The sequence below is a fragment of the Rhipicephalus microplus genome, chromosome 10, assembly GCF_043290135.1.
Source record: "Rhipicephalus microplus isolate Deutch F79 chromosome 10, USDA_Rmic, whole genome shotgun sequence".
In the NCBI taxonomy this organism is placed as follows: domain Eukaryota; kingdom Metazoa; phylum Arthropoda; class Arachnida; order Ixodida; family Ixodidae; genus Rhipicephalus; species Rhipicephalus microplus.
This window is the reverse complement of record NC_134709.1, coordinates 10,301,578-10,323,099: the sequence shown is the minus strand read 5'-3', so window position 1 is coordinate 10,323,099 and position 21,522 is coordinate 10,301,578. Positions and strand designations below refer to the sequence as shown.

Here is a 21,522-nt window from a genome sequence, read left to right as displayed (position 1 = left end):
GGTCGACTGAAAACGACGCAGTGCTTCTGAATGATCGCTTTAGATTACCGCTAATGTGAGTGATTTAGTCTCCATAGTTACAGCGCTCCCATCGACTTTCTAAAGTCAAGGTGAAGCGTTGAGTGAAGAACGGTCTAGATTTTCTCTCGTATTCTAGAACGTCCCTTCACTCAATGCTTCACCTTGACTTGAGAAAGTTGATGGGAGCGCCATCTCTTGGCAGAGCAAGTAACATCGTATCAGCAATACCCTGCAGCGATTCTTGAGAAGCGCGGAGTGATTATCACTCGAGCAGCGGCGCAGTGCTCAGCCCTGTCAAGTGAAGGACGAAATTCGGGTGAAGGAGCGTTTGCGAATACGGGGGATAGTCAGTTAACCTTCCTACCTTTCTTATGTTCTTCCTCTTTCTCTGGTAGTGCTTAAGTGTGCCAACTGTTGCACATGCACATTAAGGGTGGTTACGCTCACCGGATTGAGCTTCGCCATAAGCTGTTTCACATCTGTAAGTTGTCTTCGGACACACAAAAACAAACGAAAAATATTAGAAAACTGTGAAGAGGTGAAACATGTAGGGAAGAGTGTTTCAGCTCGCCTAAAGTGAAACATGGGGATTAACGGGGCATGCAGTGCTTTTAGAGAGGCTTCTTTGATGAGACACTGATTGTGGCCAGCTTGAAACCGGGCATTAGGAGAAGCGTGTTCCTGTCCACTAGCGTCACCAGAACCCTGCGTTGGAATGCAGTTCACCCTATAAGTTGCTTCATCTTCTGCTTCTTCTTCCCTGCATGCCCAGTTTAAATTCCCCACGGCGTGTAAGGAAGGGTGTTTCGGGCCGTCTAATGTCATTGGCTATTTGTTGGAATAACTGTTGCCTTCTTCATTTTTATTGGACTATTTGCGAAGGGTGGGATTTGCCCAATTTTGTGAGGCACATACCCGTTTATGATGGCCCGTGACTGTATGACACAGTACATTGACCCCCCCCCCCCTCCCACGCACACAAGTCGAAACTATGGCCACACATGCAAGTCGTTACAAGAGAGAGTAAGAATGCTTTGATGGATTTCTAAGCTTGCGATATTTCTCGATCTCGATGGTGAGCTCGAGCCTATGGGTGGAAACAGACGGGCGGTCGCTCCAACTGTTGGTGTATATATGCCCAATTCAGTCCGCGCGTCTCCCCGATAGATGGCGTGGAAGGTACGCGGCTGGATATTTTGAGCCGTGGAAACAACTCGAGACCCACGGGCAACAACTTAGACATTAAGTTTGTTCGCTTAGAGTTGCACCCAGTTCGCCGCGAAATGACCGAATCAATAATTGGTTGCTTGTAAATAATGACGAACTAATTATATACGGTCATAGAGTTATGCGTTAGTAGAACAAGAAAAGGTGGCCGAACGAGAGTTTGCATGAACTGTAGGCGATTAACTGAAGACTCCTCTTCAATATTTATGGAACAAGAGTCAAAATTTGATATTTATTTTTCTCGCGCCTGCATTGAAAAAAAAAAAAACCTGTTTCGACCACGTTAGTTTGGCGTGAATAAGCATATTGCAAGCTTCCACAATGATCTGATCGGTGACATATTGAGAGCAATAAAAAGCAAAGGAGAAAGTTAATAGTAGGAACTGACTGATCGAAACCAGTTAATTTGGTCCACAATAGTCGCAAGCAGACTCGACAACTTCAGGGGAAAAATGTTTTGTCTTCTAAATGCTACACCATGAAATTCAGGAAACACCTGTAAAGAGATATTTGTAAGTGAAAGTAAAAAAAAAACGGTAGAGAGAAGACAGGATGCTTGGCTACTCTGTTTTTAGGAAAAGGAAAGCATATGCCAAAGATAGAATCTAGAAAACACTAGAAATTGATGACAATATTCTTGCATTGAACAAACACATCAACGCAATCACTGCATTGGGACAACACGGCATTCGCTCATGTTTTCTTAAGAAGCCACAGAAACATCCTCATAGCGGCTAGCGTTGAAGTTCAGGTAAGTCAGTAGCCTAGAACATTTGCTTTCCGCGTGCACAGATTGTTAGGAACTCCCTGATAGTCACTGTCTGTTCAATGAGTCCCTGAAAATACTCCATAGAAATTCCAGCATGCTTAAAAATAGGGCGCCAGCACACAACTGGCATTTTTGTTTCATTTTTGCATTAAACAAACTTTTCGCAGCGTTACACAGCCGCGTATAAACCATTGTTTGGTGATTGAATGCGCGACTCAAGTTTCAGAATTGTGCACGTGATATCGAAGATATAACTTAATGACGGAATAACGGAACGAATGCATTCAAGTAACATCTTTCATCAAGCTTCATTCGAAATCTGAACGGCGGCTCGCCTACATTAAATACTAATTGTTGCGGTTCAACGCCCCAAACTACCATATGATTAGGAGAGACGCCATAGTGGAGGGCTCCGGAAATTTCGACCGCCTGGAGTTCTTGAACGTGCACCCAAATGTGAGTACACGGGCCTACAGCATTTCCGCCTCCATTGGAAATGCAGCCGCTGCGGCCGGGATTCGATCCCGTGACCTGCGGATCAGCAGCCGAGTACCTTAGCCGCTAGACCACCGTGGTGGTTGACCGGCCTACGTTAACACACTAATTAGCACGTATACTTGGTCTCAACAAGTTACATTTACAAGTGACGAGAATCTTAACATTATATTTGTCGAATTCATAAGCCTGATTATTGATCCGGTATTGAGTGAGGTCCTTTTATAACGTGTTTTGTGCGATGATGTTTATTTCAATGGGCGTAAAATGCCACAAGCCATAACATTTACCACACTTAATGTGGCCACATTTCTCAGATTGTTTTCTGATACCTGAGCAAGATCACCAGGAAATTCTCCCAAGTAATGTATCGCTTAGTTGACAAGAATAAATAAATAAATAAATAAATAAATAAATAAATAAATAAATAAATAAATAAATAAATAAATAAATAAATAAATAAATAAATGTGTAATTAAATAGAAAAATAAACACATAAACCAAAGTTTGCGACGTCAAAGCAACGTGGAAACGTTAAAATATCGGCCCGCAATCGAAATAATAGTGCTTGGACTTCGTCGTCTCACCGCGAAGGTAATGAGCACAGACTTTCGGAAGAGTAGATTACGAAACTAACTACCTAAATTTTGCATTTCTCCCTTGGTACATTTTGAAAGTCACGCAAGGATACCGGCGAAGCGTTTGAACGCCACGATTCTAAAGCGCCCAGCGCCTTCGGATGCAAGGGTCATCGCACACCGAGGTGGCAGGCTATTGTTGAGTGCCGCGGGCAAGATGGAGAGGCGACCGGTGCTTGCAGGCGCCAGGGTGCACGCAATAAATCTAGATTACTCCTCCGTCAGCTTGCGCCAGGTCGGCGAAAAAAAGAAAGACTGCACCGGCTGCTGCAGAGTAAGATCGATCCTCTGCAGATGTCCCAGCTTTGGCGAACAAAAGAAGCACCAAGAGAGCCAGGTCGAACCCTTTTACTCGCCTGGGGCGTCCTTGAATTTTCACGCACGGGTGCTACTTTTATGAACTCCAGGCGGACCCTTTTACCTGGCTCTGCTGACACAAGGAGGGGTGTGGAATCTCAGTTGAATGTCGACCACGTTTGTGTGTTGTCATTCTGAAAGGGCCCTGTCGTCACCACAAAGGTCATCGAAGCTTCGATGACGGTTGGCTTTTGTTCGTCGATAACGATGAACCTTTTGCTCGTTAAGGATAAAGGAGTTGTTAAGGAGATAGGAGATAACAAAGTGACAAAAGAGATAACAGAGCAACGTCAGAACTGTCATGATTTCAATGCCGTTTAAATTGTTTCGATAAACTTCGGTGAAGACAAGTTCGCCCATTTCGTTCTATAAAACCATGCACAAAGCAGTGTCACAGGTTATATTGAATAACACAATTAAAAAGTCCATATCTACATGGCATCTGAGAAATACGAGCCAATAGAAAGCTCCCGTAATAATATATCTGAACAAAAGAAATTTACCTGTACCAGAGGGGTGCACACGCGTTAAGTAGTATTGCATTTGAACAATTGAAAGAGTGCCAGGCCAGAAACTAGTGTTCGTCATTCAGTTCTTCAATGAGATTCGAAGCTAAGATTGTATGTACACCATTACATCAAGGTGGGCTTTTCAGAGCGCTGCAGTTTTTGGTGCCCTAATATATTTTGAAATTATTTCTTTGAACTAGCCGTTGCAACTCGCACGTTTGTATAATAAATTGGCTGTTTTTTATTTAAGCAACAGTGTGCCATACGACAGAAAACACCAAAAAGAAAGCAACCACAATGGCTTACTTATTTTGATCTTACGGTTTTTTTTTATCGTTACTGCATGGACTGTATATTGGTATGGAGCACACTGCAATATTTATGCTAATTATTTACTCTCCAACACAATGAAAAAAAAAACTTAGTTTCTTAACACACAGATAACTTAGTGATATTGGTAAGTCTGCTTGGAAGATCCCCATCTGTTGGTTAGCTGAATGTTTCGTTTCATAGTGGTCACTCAATAGCTTCATTAAATACTCTTCTTTCCTCAGCTGAAATACAACGTCATAACATTTCAGAAAATGCAAATAATGAAACTAGCGAAAAACTGATCGCGCACAATAACTTTCTTGAACGTACTTCTTCAATTGAAACAGTACAGAAGGCAAGCCTTATTTTAATTTCTTCTGTTTTTCTTCCTGCAGAGGAATGCCATACTGAGTATGGCCGTAAGCAATTTCATAAGGAATTTGTCCTGTTCGCGGAGATGGAGGATCAAGTTAACCATAGAATGGAAAACTATGAAGCTTATTCATTGTGTCTATTCACCCGAGTTCTTCATTCGGTAATAGTTTCCCCTCTCTTTTTCAGGCATTCATATTTAGTGTGATTAGCGTGCGACTGAAGCAGGTCCTGGGGTTAAAAAGTTAAAAAGTAGTCACACGAGTCAGGTAGGTGCAGAAAAACTGCCAAGACGTTGTGTTCTCATTATGAATTGGGCAAAAAGTAACTTCTTGGCACGAGTGGTCTTCATCACGGCAACCCATCTTGCAGTCAAGTCCTACACAGGTAAATCTGTGCAGTATGACAGAACCAACAACTGCCTTGAGGAAAGAAGAATGAACATTTGAAGAGCTGTTTATTTTGGTTGTTGTTGTTGTCATACATGAGATGTTGGCGCATAAATAAGGCACCGGCTACTTTTTAGCTCTTGAAACAGGTAAACAAACAAGCAGTAGGATAGGGACAAAAACAAAACACACATACGGTAAACATCCCCTTCATAACTTTTAAACAATATTCGTGATGCAATTAAAGTCCCAAATAATGTCTCTATAGTGATGTTAAAGACCAGCACTCACACATATAGGCAAGATTACAGCCAACAAGTCTTAAGCAGGACATGCACGTAAGAAGTAGAACATACGAAACACTGTACAGGCGGTCTTCAGATAAGAAGAACATAAATATATAAAAATGTCATATTAATGTCTCTAGTCTTGTTGGAGATGGTTACTCACATATAGGCGACATTCCAGTCAACACGTTTAATAAATAGGACATGTAGGTGATAAGTAGAACATACACAGTAATACAAGTAGCGTTAAGGTAAGAACATAATAATAAATTATTAATTGACAGTAATGTCACTACTTTATAGAAAGCGCTTTAATGCGCTTATATGCGCACGTCTGCTAACGTATGCATTCTAACGTAAAACGTGGTTTTGTTAACATGCACTAACCTCGAAGTTACTTAATTTGAGAACACTATTTAGGCAGTTCATAAGATCCCACTAGTTGTTGAGTGTCAAAGTCATCTTCACGATTATGTTTTAGCAGTAATGACCCATGTGTGTCAGATTATAATCAATCCATCCGTTTCATGGCATGAGCATTTTGAAAAAGTTCACTGCATGGAACTCTTCAAAAAACACTGAGTAACATAAGTCTGCAAGCAGCGAATAATACTCGATTGAATCAGCTGAATTACGCATTACAGCGTAAGCTGCTGTGAGCTCTCAATAACGGCCAATTTCGGTGACTATACGTTCTCTGACATCACCGAGGCCGCCAGTGACCGTCGAAGCTGTGACGCAAAATGAGAGAGAGAGAGAAAAAAAACAAGTTTTGAGGCGAACTCGAACCCAGGAATTCGGCGTGGCGTGCAGATGTTATCCAAAGAACCACGCTTGTGCTTGGAATTTTCTTTATAATAATATCATAGATATTTTTACGTCTCAAAACCATCATTTGATCGTGAGAGACAACGCAGCGGAGGGCTCCAAAAAATTTGACCATCTGGTGTTCTTCAACGTGGAGTGACATCACACAGATTTCACCTCAATCGAAATGGGACCGCCATGGCCAGGATCGAAACCACAACCTACAGGTATGCAGCCGAGTACCATACCCACTGCACCACCGTGGCGGACAATCTATTTTTATTTGGTGAGGGCAGCAGGAAGACCTTACGAAGCATCACCTATGGTGATGAGGTATCGTGTTATAAGTAAAAGCTTACAGGCTCTTTTGTGCATTAACCAAAGATGATTCATGGGCAATCGCCATCTTGTTTTTTCTTCTCGGGGGCTGTATAAAGGAGGAGAAAACACGACGGCTTCACATTCCACTGCCAGGCGCCATCTTCATTTTCCTTTCTTGAGATCGCGTGGTTTCCGGCTTCGCTCGCCACCCAAAGAAGTGCGCTACAACGGCATCAAGTGGTGTTTCTTAACGTGACACCCCACCAGTATTAGTGAAGGCTTCATGACGTCACAAATTTATGCAATCTACCTATTTGTGATGACCTCTTATGGTGAAGTAATCACGCGATGATTATTTACACCACTCGTCCGGACACCACCAGGTATAGTTACTGCCGACGGTCAAATTTCCTGTTTGATGGTCATCTAAGGCTTTAATATTGCGTGGCAGAAGACTAGAATCAGACTGCAGGTGCCACTGCATGTTGATTAGGTAACGAGTCGGTAATTCAAAGCTATAGATTCATTACTTGGGGCACAGCAATGATCATTCGTCATCCTCGTTCGCCGCGGCTGCCACAATGTGTGCAGCTGTGTGCGTACAACATGTCAAAACGTTAGCTTGAGCGGCATTCGCTGTTCAATTATTTGTTTTAGTTGGTTAAATAGACTAACTTCTAATTCTAAGTTCAAGTCTGAAGCCTCGTCGCGAGAATCCACGCCGCTGCACTGTACTGCGGTGCGCTTGATCCCCCTGCATCACCCCCACCCTTCGCTACGTAGCGGTACGGTGGTTGCGATGGCCCTCCAAAGTGGATTGAAATTAGGGCTAACTCCAAGTATAGAGGCTATAACGCCGCGAACACATCCCTCAGAGTCAAGAAAAATGACGACAGCTCGTTAGAAGCGAGGAAAAAAGGGAGAGAGAGTGCGCGTACGAGTACCGTCGCACTTCTACCAGTTTGCCAATTTAAGTCGCTGACGTCAGTCTAGCAGGGGTTATCAACCTCACGAGCAAGAACTAGTTATATATTTCGGGTAATAGCAATGCTTAAGCGGCACTTCTAAGCTCTGATTAAGTGCACAACCAAGTCTTTAATCATACTTTAAGGAAAAAAGTCAAACGTTATAGAGGGGTTCGTAAGCATGGAACCTAAACTGCGAACTGCGGAGTTTTGCCTTTTGAACAATTTTTCTTTTTTTTCGTGCAGAGATGAGTAAAATTGACGCAGTCCTTCCCACACACGAACTAATTAGAAATCTAGGTTAAACTTGAGTTAAATAATATGGAGCCCCATTCTTGCTTCACGGTGCTTAGATTTCAACAGCTAAGCTCCAAAAGGTATCGGTGAGCGCCACAGGTGGATATGCACCGTCGAAAATTGGGCAAGTCCTGCCAGCGAGTACAGCAGGCGCCAGCGTTAAACGAAGATTCTGCTCGATGAAGTGGAGCAGTTTCAGCACGTGAAAACGAAAGCGAATAAGATAGAAAGAGAAATAGTTGAGATAGTAATTTAAAAAAGAGAAATCCATAAAAAGCAAAAGAAAGATAAAGTTGAACGAAATAAAGGAGAGAACGAAGTAAGTGAGATAGATGGACACAGATATAGAGATAGACAGGAAAGAAACAAATGAAGTGTTTGACAAATACCGAGAGCAAGAAAGAAAGAAATGAAACAAGGAAAGGAGTACAATGAAGGTAAAGCAGAATGAGAGAAAGAAAAGAAAGAGAAGTAAAGAAAAGAGAGCAAGAGAGAGAGAGAACAATATTGAAGAGAAAGAAAAAAGGTAGAAAATAGATGCAAGAAAGAGAGAAAAATAGAGATAAATATTGAATTTTAACGTTCCCAAACTACCATTTGACAATGAAAGACGCCGTAATGGACAAACTGGGGTTCTTTAACATGCCCCCAAATCTTGAGCACATGGGCCTACAACATTTTCGCCTCCATCGAAAATGTAGCCGCTGCAGCCGGGATTCGATCCCGCGACCTGCAGGTTAGTAAGCCGAGTACCTTAGTCACTAGACCACCGTGGCAGGGCCCAAAGAGAGAAGTTTTAAGCCTAACAATTACTACACTCTAAAAAAAACATCGAGCAAAAAGGGTGTCTTTCTGTCCAACAACAATAATCGTCACCAGGCTTGCGTGCGCTTCCTTTCTTGAAAACTCGGCGCTGGCCACTTTCCTATCGAGAATGCAAGGCAACCCTGATAATTGGCATGTCGATCGTGACCGGAATGTACCGGGCGTGGGGCGATAGCGCAAGGATGAAACGCAATATAGATGACGATTATTGTTGCGAGACAAAAAACACCCTTTTTACTCGCTCTTTTTTAAAGTGTAAGCACATCACCCGAATACTTCATTTTTCACAATACTAATCGACGGAAAGAGTTAACCAAAAGAAAAAAAAACTTGAAAAAAGCGCTTTTGAGGAACTAAGTGGGGAACACTTGCATCGTGATTCAACCCCGGACCTAAAGACTGTCGATAAAGAAAACTAAAAAAATTCGGCAGATCCCAGGTACCTGGGAATCGACGTTATGCGAAGCATGCGGAGGGAAGGTGACCATGTTGCAATTTTTATTGATTTACACGTCATGAAATGACGCTAAATGTATCTGCAAACGTTGCACGCACAGACATATGTTGAAGAGTTGCAGATGCTTAGATAACCAGTTGTTTGCACTTGCCCAACGACGACAACTGGAACATGCCTGTTAGCAATATTAGAAGCTGATATGAAGCGCTGATGCTCGCGTGGATGCTGGCTCTGGACACTGCTACATAAATCAACTTCAGCGCGTGGCAACTAACAACAATTGACGTTAACGTGACGTATCAAAAAGTACATGTGTAATGTTTATAAAATTGGGTAGGCAGCACTGCAACCACTATTGACGTTTCAAGAAGATTAGCATCTATTTGAATAGTAGTTCCGAGACATGGCGTAGCTCTGTGGTAAAATGCTTCATTGCCACGCAGAATTCTTGGGTTCAATTCCAGCTGGGGCTCTGAAATTTATTGTTTAAATTAGTCGGGTTGACGCTACCAATGTCGGGTATTTCTTAACGCTCACGCGTTAAAATTTCCCATGTGTGTTTTCGTCGTTCCTTGGTGTAAATTAAGTTATGTAAGTCACCTGTGGCACATACTCGCATACCAGGGGCACATACACGCCCATGGGTATGTGCCACTGTCTGGCGGCAAGTGTTTGACGACCTGCGCGACGGTATTGTGACATTATTCATGGCTCGAGCAGCGTGTCATGTTCGTCAAATTACCTTACGTTCCTATGCTAATTTTGGTTCACGTCAAGTTAAGGGGGTGACCTCGAGAGCACTCAAACGTAAGCTACTAGATGGATAGATAGATATATACGTTCAAATTCCCCGAATTTTGTTAAGAAATACTTCGCATTTAAAAACCGAGGGTAGTGGTTTCGCCCGAGCTTAACAATAACAATACAAGAAAATTCTAGATGCGGGAGTTTGCCGCCTTGCCTTAGTTTGTCACGTATGTAGTCTTAGAGAAACATAGAAGCGATCCGTGCAAACATATCATGGAAAAATATGATGTGGCGGATTCTAAGCTAGACCCGAGACTTTTCAAGATGCTTCTGTAACGCATCATAGCTGGGGCAGGATTACCATATTTAGAGGTATGGTTTAAAAGCTGATAGAGAGAAATACAAGAAGAAAGGCTATAGAATACAGATGAGCGAAATACATCCCCAGCGTGAACTTACTTGATAAGTTATCTTTCTCGTCCCGTGTCATAATGTGGCAATTATTTGAGATAATCTAGTTACTAAAGTATTTCATGCAGTGAGACGTGCGTCGACTGGTCGAGTAATACAGTATAAAATTCGCTCTTTGGAGAAACACCAAGGGAAAGATATGTTCATAGTTTCACCTCTTCTTATTAAAGCACTGTGATCAACGGAACTAACAAGTTAAATAGAGGCATCAATGCAAAAAAGGATATTGAACGCTAGCTCTGCGTCAGGACATAGATGTTGACCGTACTCGCTTTTGTATGGGTAGGCAGAGGAAGATGAAAATGAATGCAGAAAGGTGAACCGTATATTATCGGGTTTGGAGGTGGTGGTGGTGGTGGTGATGTTGCCACAGGCTGGGTTAGGCTGGCAGACCTGGCCACCAATCGCTCCGACTAGGTGACTTTTTTTTATGTAGTTCAGCTTACCATACATCGGTTAATCATGTCTCTCGGAGGAAACGTAAGAGTAAGTTAGTCACTTGTTTTCGCATTAACCGCACACTTGCCGGAAACACAATGTCTTCGCAGAATCTACGAGAGAACTCTCGTTTCTTCATACTGTCAATTGATGTCTCTCCTTCACAGCAGAAATGCTTGGACGACCAGATATAGCGCTGAATTCCTCGACTTCACTGCATTCAGTTCTCAGTGGGGAGGGAGCACCCCTGACTTTAAGTAACCACGCAGAAGTGTGTGGTGATCGTGTTCTTATTCTGGAGTTGACTCGTCCCAACGAAGGCCTCTTGTGACACGAGGCTAATAGGGCGAATTCTAGAGATAGCGGGAATGGCACCGAGTGGTCTGTTTTGGTAGTAGTTGGTTCATAGGAGCTGGTTTGCCAGCCTGAAATGGTGGGGATAGGGGTTGAAGAGAGAGCTAAGAAAATGAGATGAAGATAAACGGGTATTTTAGGAAAGATGTTGATCCGTCAAGCCTTCCTACCTGTTTGATTGGCTTGTTTGCTTTAGAAAAGGAAAAACTTACCACCGTAAGTTACCACCGTAAAAAACTTACCACCGTAGGGGGGACGACGACGAAGTGTCTCTTCATAGAACGCTTCTGCTTTCGGCTCCGAGCATTGTTATCAAGTTTTTCGCTTTTTACGGGAGACGCTGCTCCCTGCCCCAAGGCGACGGACGCGGAGTCATCCACTGATCCGCCCAGCCAGAGGTCTGCTATGGCGAGCTCCTCGGTAAATCAGCGCGCCTGGCCCAGAACCAGTGAGGCCAACGGTGATAGTCACTGCATCATGGCTGTGGACGTGGAGCCTTCTGCGGCTCTGTCCGACCATAGACCACCTTTGGCAAGCTCGTCGCGGAAACGAAGCACCTGTTCGAGCACCAGCGAGGACACGGAACTGTACTCGGCCACTGGCGACGACTCGTCGGATGACGACTTCGAGACCGTGAGAAGCAGGAAGGCCAAAAGAAGAAGTATCAAGTCGTCTTCACCAGCAGGGACATTAACGTCTCAGTCAAAAGGAGAATGCTGGCCGCACACCATCCTCTTCATGCCCGAGGACTCCACCATCAGCCTTCGAGCAGTAAACAGGCAAGCTCTCTCTATGTACTTTGAGGGGGTAGCACCAAACGACATTAAGGATATCCGGGTGAACACGCGGAAGAATATTCTAGCTGTGGACACAATGACTGCCAGCGCCATAGACAAGCTTCGCAGAGTATCAGATTTGGGAGGCATCAAAGTTCGACCGGTTATTCCAATGGACGGTGCCTGCACGGCGGGAGTAATCTACGACATTGATTTGGCCATAGCAAATTCGGACCTCCCAACTCTCATAAAACCAGCGAACGAAGGAGTTCTCATCGCGAATGTACTTCGCCTCGGAAACACCCGATGTATAAAGATAATGTTCAAAGGAGATTCCATTCCGTCGCATGTCAAAGTGGGACACTTCCGACATCCTGTTCGACCATTTGTCCCTAAACCACTCCAGTGCCATAACTGCATGAAAATTGGTCACATCAAGAGTGTATGTACAAACACCACAGCATGCCCCCGATGCGCTGAGCCGCACACTGCAGACGCATGTCGGGCAACAAGTCTGAAGTGCAGAAACTGTGATGGTCCACATGATGCTGCATCCAAGGAATGCCCTCGGATTAAGAAGGAAATCGCCATTATCAAACAAATGGTTAGGGACAATTCAACCCACAGAGAGGTTGCTGAAAGGGTACGGCGGCGACGTAGTCGCCGACGGAGGCGTGTAGGACAGAGTGTTGCGCATAACCCATTTCCTCCGAGCACGAGTGAAGTAGTAAGCACGAAGCGAAATGAAGTGGAGAAGCTCACAGCTGCGGATGAGTGGCCTACGCTTCCGCGTACGCAGCCGGCAAAGGAGCCTCCTGCGAGGCCTCGCCGCCCTACACCTTCCACCGAGTCTACTTCCGTTGAGGATGTGTCAAGGGTCGATCGACAGATCATCCCGATGTTACGATCCCTCGTCGCTGTCATGGCAGACATACTAAGAAGCCTGGGAACTCCAACCGCTCGAAGCGGGTTACAGGTGTTGGACGCGCTGAGCCCAGTCCTCGCCTCCCTCGCGTAGAGTCATGGCAGGAGATCAACAATCGTTCCGCAAAGACGTCAGAGAAGCATCAGTCATCCAGTGGAACGCAAGAGGACTTAGATCACGGATTTCCGATTTTCGTCAGTACGTGTTTTCTAACCGTTTCCCAATCATCGTAATATGTGAACCGAAATTATCAAACCCGATCAGGCTATCCGGCTACGAATCAATCCCGTCCAAAACCCGAAACGAAAGCAGCAAGGTCATTGTGTATATTCGCCGGGAGCTTACCTACATCATTCAACCTGTGTCGCCTCATGATGAGAACCAATATATTTGCCTGACTGTGAAGCAGAAAACCCTCACCTTCACATTAATAGGTGTCTACTTATCTCCCTCAGCCCGTTTTGATTGCCAAAGACTGGATGACATTCTTTCGAGCGTACCGGATCCGTGGATAATTATAGGGGACTTCAACGCCCACCACCCAATCTGGGGAAGTTCAAAAGTCAATACCACGGGCCGGAGGCTGGCTTCATTTGTATCGACTCATGAACTGTCTCTACTTAATGATGGGAGCCCTACATTTCTGCGAGGATTAACGTACAGCAGCTGTTTGGACTTGACGTTCGTGTCACGTCGCTTCGCCACAAGCGTTAAGTGGTTTTTAGACGTCGAGACACATGGTAGCGATCACATCCCCAGTTATCTCACCATCGAAGGCTTTGCTAGCAACCACCCGCCGAAAACCGTACGGAGGATCGATCTTTCAGCATTCACAACCAACATTGAACACGTTTGTGAAAAAGGCTTAACCTCTGGCATTGAGCAAGCGATCAAACAAGCAGCGCAGAGAGCGATGCGCACGCTGGCATATTCTTCAAGGCCCTCAGAAACGGACATGGAGTTAGAGCGACTCCGTGCGATTCGTCGGCGTGCGGAGCGTAGATATCGACGCACAAAATCCATTCAAGATCTACGGATGGCCAGGCGCATGCAAAAGAAGATCCAGCGTCGTATAGACAAACTGGAGTTTCAACGGTGGGCGAAATTTTGCGTGAGTCTAGACCCTCGCAAACCGCTTTCTCAAATATGGCGAACCGTTCGAGGCCTACGCATATTTCCCCAACAACGTTTTCCGTTTAAAGCCTTGGCCCTTATCCAAAATAGAAGGGATATCGAGGTAGCGGAAGACTTTTGTAGGAAGATTGCGGGCCCGCCAAATTGCACAGAAGCCCTTACTGCTGATTACACGCCACATTCACTGGACCCGCACCTGGACCTGCCTTTTTCAATGGAAGAACTGAATGTGGCTCTTGCTTCATGCAATCGATCGTCATCGCCTGGGCCGGATGGCATATCATACCGCCTATTATGCAATCTCGGTGATCGAGCACGAAGTGCTTTGCTGGAAGTATTCAATGAGTCTTGGAGAGATGGAACGGTCCCCAGAGAGTGGAAAACAAGCCGGTTGGTTGCACTTCTCAAACCTGGAAAATCGCCTCTAGAGCTGACATCATACCGCCCAATAGCGCTGGCTAGTTGCGTAGGGAAGCTGATGGAGCGAATGATCCTTGCCAGACTCGAGTGGTTCCTAGAACGCCATAGAATATATCCAGACGCCATGGCCGGTTTTCGTCGTCTTCGGAGCTCCATTGACAATGTCATTGACCTGGTGACCTACGTACAACACCAGAAAATGAGCAGACGGTTATCTGTCGCACTATTTTTAGATGTCAAAGGAGCATATGACAATATTTCTCACGAAGCCATACTTGACGCCCTCGAGTCAGTTGGTTTGGGTGGGCGAGTGTACCGCTGGATCCAATGCTACCTACATATGAGATCATTGTTTATGCAAACTGATGATGGGCCGACTTCTGAACATTATACACACCGTGGTGTTCCTCAAGGTGGTGTATTGAGCCCCACACTGTTCAACCTGGTTCTGATCGGTCTCGTTGAACGCATACCAGATTCCGTGCAGATATCTCTCTATGCAGATGATATTTGTGCCTGGACATCAGGTGTAACACGTCCTCAGGTACGTGCGAGACTCCAGAAAGCAGCGAATTCAATATCGGCGTACCTTAGAGAACAAGGCCTCGAGATTTCTCCTGAGAAATCGGCGCTGGTCGCGTTCACGCGGAAGGCAATGACGTCATATCCCATCGCCATCGATGGACACAGTGTCTGCTACGCCAGGACCCACAGGTTTTTGGGGGTCACGATCGATCGAAATCTCTGCTGGAGTCCCCATGTGGCCACTCTAAAGAAGCGCCTAACGGCCATCGCACAACTTTTCAAGTTCCTCGGAGGCAAAACGTGGGGCACATCAGTGCACGCGATGTTGCATTTGTACAAAACGCTGTTTCTGGGGTACCTGCAGTATAGCTTGCCGGTTCTGACGAACGCTTGCAAAAGCAATATACGCACAATAGAAAACGCCCAGGGCCAGGCACTCAGAGTTTGTCTTGGATTACCACGCTGTACATCAACAGCGGAAACCATCGCAATCGCCAAAGATCATCCGGCCACAGTGCACATTACTTTGGAGGTGCTTAGAGCTCATATTAGACACCTTGCTCGCGCCCCTGCCCACCACCTAGCTTCGCTTCCAGAAGATCGACCGAGTGCCTCCTTCTGTAAGAGAGTATTGACTTTCCGTGAGTGCCTTCCAACAGTCTACACGCCTCCGGAACGGATACTAACACCTCCTTGGTGCTTGGACCGACCAAAACTGCGCTTGACAGTGCCGGGGATTCGCAAGAAGGCGGAGCTCTCGGCGCCAGCTTTAAAGCAGATGATTCTACTCATGCTACACGAAGAATACAAAGATCATGTCAAACTTTACACGGATGGCTCGACAACTGTTGGAGGATCTGCAGGAGCTGTGATCTTCCCAGCAAGAGCCGAAACCATCCAGTTCAGAACGTCACACAAGACGACATCGACAGCCGTGGAGCTCGCGGCACTCCGCAGCGCACTCCGCAGGATTGACCAAGAGACACCACAAAAATGGAGCATTTTTACTGATTCGAAACCAGCTCTCCAATGTCTACAAAATGCTCTACGTCGTGGACCTCAAGACCAATTGGCGCTCGAAATACGACAACTGTACCATCACCTAAAAGACGAAGGACATGACATATCTTTTCAGTGGTTACCAGGCCATTGCGGCATCATCGGTAACGAACATGCCGACAATGCAGCTAAGAATGCACACGAAAATGGAGTGATGGAACCTATTCCACTATCAAGAAGCGACGCAGCAGCAAAGATTAATACGCTTGCGCAGGATGTCGCAAGGTCTATGCGGAATACGCCCGGTTTTCTCCACACCCGTCTTCACCGCCTGGACCCATACCTACGACTTACTATTCCATCTGGCCTACCCCGATCCGAGACGACCCTTCTCTGCCGTATGTGGCTTGGGGTGTCTTTCACGAACGCTTTTACCTGCCGCATCGGAATGAGAAACAGCGCTACATGCGACCATTGCGACAATGACGAAACAATTGAACATATTTTATGTCAGTGCCCCCAGTACAGCTCTCAGCGACAGTCCCTCTCAGCAGTGTTTGCTCGCCTCGACGACCAGCCATTTTCTGAACAGTCAATCTTGGAATGTCGGAAAGATCGAGCTTCACGCCAGAAAGCAACGAAGGCGCTGATGAAGTTTCTGCGAGCGACCCGCCTCGTTGAACGATTGTGACACTACTGTGTGCGAGTGTGTGTGTGTGTGTTTGTGCTTCTCTTCCTCCCTTTCCCCTTTTTTTTTTGTCTCCCCTTACCCCTTCCCCAGTGCAGGGTAGCAAACCGGATATGTTTTCTGGTTAACCTCCCTGCCTTTCCGCATTAAATTTTCTCTCTCTCTCTCTCTTACCACCGTAATGCACAGGCTGCCATGACAGTGTGGCTGGAAGTTACATTTAGGATCTTCTGCAAACCATGCAGAGATAATTGACAAGTCACATAGACCATCTAGTACAGCGTTTCATTAGCGTTTCAGTAATCTGTTTCATTTGACATGGTCTGCTCAAGTCGGCCACCCAGAAATGACTTGATTTAGCTCATTTTTGGGGCGGGAAAGGCGCTTACACATTGATATCATTGACCACAAAATTGATGGTGCTGAAAAAAAAAAAACTAACCGCTAAAGGTTATATAGACAGTGGGCTTATTATCTTAAGCTTACTATCTAGAGAGCTTATTGGAAGCAAAAGTACATATGAAGAAAAGAGGAAATTAGATAAAGAAGTCCCATGAAAACCGAGTTTCCTGCATATTAGAAAACATATATAGAGGCCAAAATAAAAATTACCTCTTTCAGAGGAAGTAACGTCAAGGCGGAGACAATTTAAGAACGCCACTTAAATTGTACCTCTGATGTTTTTCTTTCTTTTTAATGAATATTAGCACTTACGGTCAAAAAGGAAGGTAAACCATTGACATCCTCACAAGCAGTAATGGGTCGTCTCGCTTTTACCAGAAACTGCATAACAGAAGTTTTTCCAATTAAGCTATGAAGACCAGAAAAAAAAGGAAGAGAGACAAGTTTTTTTGTGGTGTTTACTATATTTTTTTTATTTGCACGAAGGAAGGGCATTTAAAGAGACAATACCTTCGTGTTTGTACAGGTATTGAGACCGTGACTTTCAGTGGTACAGGTGTACCCTCTCAGGCAACTCGGCTTTACAGATTACAATTTGCGACTCTATTCTTGCCTAAGAAGGAATGTTGAAAGGAAAATCAGGCCAAGTTTAAAGGTATATGGAACAAAAATTGCCAAGAACTTACGAAACATCGAAATTATACTCGGAAGATGCGGCTGTTCCGATCAACTGAGTTTATTTCCTGTATTTTTGAACAGTTCGCTGTATTTTTTGATGGATTGTCAGGGGAGCAGGAGTTGAAGGCGAGCGCGTGCCGTGACGTCACAATCACCGATGGGCGTGCGGGGTGCACGTTTTCCTGTCCACTTCCTTTTCTCCACATCTCCTTTCATCCCACTCTCCCTCTTACACGAAAGCGTTGACGTTTTTTCCCCATTTGGGAGCATTTTTTCCTACCGGTGCTGTTCTTACTGGTTCTGGAAACCGTATAGGGGGAGCTGAGCGAGTCGAGAGAAACGCGGGCGGTGGTGGGTATGCCCGTTTCGGATGTTCGTGACGTCACGAAACGCCATCTTTTGTAGTGGCCCTCCACTAAGGCATCCAACACAATCAGACAAATATTTTATCATTTTATATAGGCTTACCTTATGACAGTACCTCCTGAGGCATCTTGCTCAGATTTCTGTTACGGAGCAAGAGCAACCGCGTGAAGACTCGCTAAAGCTATCAACGCTTTCAATGTAATGCGGCTTCATGTGAAAATGCAGCTGAGAAGAGGAACAACCAACGAAAATATCTGCATAGTGGTTTGATTCAGTGAAAGAGGCAATGCGTGCAGTAGACTAAAAGATAAAAAAAAAAAAGGGTCAACCAAACTGTTCAGACTCCCACTCTCAGCTGATCCACTGACCTTTTTTTACCAAGGCCACGATGGGAAACCGGGTGGAAATAATAAAAAAAGGGTTGCGCTCCACGCACCAGCATTTCTATATAGAGAGACAACAGCCTAAAGATAGCTCCTTCTCTTGTCTGTTTTTTGCTATGTCGTCGAGCTACCAGCCGTTCTTCGTTCCTGCTGTCCCTGTACGCGGCACAGAGAAGAAGATAAAGGGAAAACATTTCGCGGGGAGTGTATAGGGAGAGTTCCTCCGCATCCTCTCTTTCGATTGGTCCTCCCGAGGGCGCGCGCTCGCGCCAGCCACGAAGCCTCGCGAACACGCGAACTCCCCACCAGCCTCTCTTCGCGAACCTCCTCTCTCGAGCGAGGGCTCCCCTTTCTTCCCCTTCGCTCGGCGCGGCGTCAGCGGCGGCCCGGGTTTGAAATCGGGACCAAAACTCCTCCGACAGTTTCCCGGACAGGACGCGTCTCTTCCACTCGTTTTTATCCGTTCTTCTCGGAGCTTTGCGCGCTTCGCCCGTTATGACCTGCTGACAGCTACTCTGGGAGAGCAGGAGCGTCAGTGATAGACGGGACGTGGTGGTGGCTTTCGGGCGGTGCAGTGTCGGCCTCCGGTCGGAGCAACTCGGCTACGGACCATGGCCTACGACATGGACACCAGTTCCTCCTCGGAGTTGTCAGCCGACGAGTGGTCGTCGAGAAACATTACCGGAGCTGGTGGCGGTGACAACAGCTCGCCGCAGTACCTCTCAGAAGGCGAGGAAGAGGAGCCGCTAACCACAGTGGTCGCCATGACCGTCGTGTACGCGGTCATCCTCGTCACCGGCGTCACGGGGAACGTCTGCACGTGCATCGTGATCGCGCGAAACCGATACATGCACACGGCGACTAACTTCTACCTGTTCAGCCTGTCCGTGTCGGACCTGCTGCTGTTGCTGCTGGGCTTGCCGCAGGAGATGTACCAACTGTGGCGCAAGTACCCGTACGCCTTCGGCGAGGCCTTCTGCGTGCTCCGAGGCCTGACGTCGGAGATGTCGACCAACGCTTCAATTCTGACCATCACGGCGTTCACGGTGGAGCGTTACGTGGCCATCTGCCATCCGCTCAGGGCCCACACCATGTCCCAGCTTCCGCGGGCCATCCGCTCCATAGTGGGGATATGGATCGTAGCCGGCGCGTTCGCCGTGCCGCTAGCGCTACAGTTCGGCATAGTGTACCAGCCTACCGCGGACGGGTCGGGCTTCTTGCCGGAGACCGCGGCGTGCATGCTCAAGCGGCCCGTGGAGCACGCATTCACCGTGTCCACGGTGCTTTTCTTTGTGCTGCCCATCAGTGTGATTTCGGTGCTGTACATCCTGATTGGTCTCCAGCTTCGCCGCTCAAACGCGGCCACGCGACGCGACTGCTCTCCGGATATGAACGGCAAGAGCCACCATCCGAGGAGTAACGCCATGGTCCCCATGCGCACGCCGAGGCAGTCCGGTGGAGGGTCCAAGCGTGCCGTAGTCAAGATGCTAGGTAGGCCTTATCATTTTGTCCATGTGCCACTTAAGTGTCTTCTTTTACACATTCGCAGCTGAAGCTTCGAAGTGTTGATTTTTTGATGTTATCTTAAAGGCCGTTGACGAAAGGTTGACGAAAGTAGAGACGGGATACATTGAGAGAGGAGACGTGGAAGAAGGCAGAGAGCACTCGGTGCCCTCAGTGTCTGCCACGTCGACATGTGAAAGAGGGCGTCCTAGTGTATTTCGGGAAGATGGGAATGGCAGGACGCTTTTTTCTGCAACGCTTGAAGAAACACGGTTTAGCGCTCCCTCCTTCCCCACTAACTCCTCCTCCTTTCCCCTTTACCCACATTCATTTCTCAGCGTTTCTTGTCAGCGAGCACATTCAACGCTAGCCTATGAGACAGTTCTTTGTGGCATTGCAGTTATAGCCACGGGCAGATTGCTGCATGAGATCTTTTATTTTTTTTTCATTTATAATCTATGATTTCCCTGGCCCAGCATAAACAAAAAAGTAACATAACATTTGTCCCAGCCTATTATGCTGTATATTGCTTACCATCACTTCAATTTGTTGCTGAAGGCTCGAGGTTCTGGGACTTTGCAGTAAACATTTCAGTTTCATTCTTGTATTGGTTTCACCATTGACGCCAGAGCGAGTGTACACCTCTCACTCATGACTTTTAGAAATTTTTATTGATGAATAGTGATTTTATGCATCAGTGCTGCAATATTGAATAGAAAGAACCAGGTATTTGTGAAGCCCACTGGCGTGTCTTAGTGTCATTCTCTAAAGCAATACGCACTACGACAAATGTTGAATGGATGGTTTTAATAGTCTGGCCTGATGTTGCTATTTGCCTTCGCAAGTTGTTTCTTGAGTTATTTTTGCAAGTGCACTGCGCAAGAGCTCAATTATTTAAAAAATGGCGTAATGACACTTTTCCATCACCAATACTGGCTGCTGACAGAGGAGGAGAAACTGCGCGACGTTGTTGCTTACGTTTCTTAAAAAGAATTCACTCTTATTTCCTGCTCTTGTGGTCGTGCTGTAGAGTCACTCCGTACAATGAGTTGTCAATGCACAGTGACCTTCACGCGAAACTCATGTGTGTGGACAGCTTCTTAATGGATCAAATAATATTAAACACACATACACATACAAACACACACACCTTCTTAAGGTTGGATAACGAAAAACGGTAAATACCCATTTTTTGTTTAAGGTGGAAGTGCTTTTATGATTACGAAGAAAATACTTTCGTAGACTGGCTGATACCTTACGAGAATCGCTTGCATAAGGGATCTCGTTTCACCCGCAAACGCGCCTCCCGTGCTTTCGATACTGGCAATGAAGCAAAAAAAAAAAAAGCTGAAATTGTAGGTGCCACCATCAAAGCAAGAAAAGCTAAAGCATGACGGGGAAGGTTGAATGTTTACAAAAACGTCATATAGAACCGCTTTCTCACATTGTACAGGAGCAAAGCAGAGAACCAATTTCCTGCGTGTCCTCAGATTTCTGGATCCCGCGCGAACGCCAAAACCAGAGGGACTGAGAAAACGTAGTTTCTTAACTGGATATACGTATTGCACTTTATCCTGTTTTGTTTTGTGTGCTCACAGATAGCGATCGATTTTTTTTAATTTAATGGTGAACCATGATACACACGTTTAGGTAACGTTATTCTCG

General features: G+C 45.9%; 1 protein-coding gene and 1 pseudogene across 1 annotated transcript in view; one reads left to right on the top strand and one right to left on the bottom strand.

The window, feature by feature from the left end:
* Positions 1–21,522, bottom strand: part of LOC119181180 (uncharacterized) — a 767,515-nt gene that overhangs the window by 58,836 nt on the left and 687,157 nt on the right. The window lies entirely within an intron of this gene.
* The window catches only part of LOC142774565 (pyrokinin-1 receptor-like), a 387,277-nt pseudogene continuing 384,542 nt past the window's right edge, over positions 18,788–21,522 (top strand).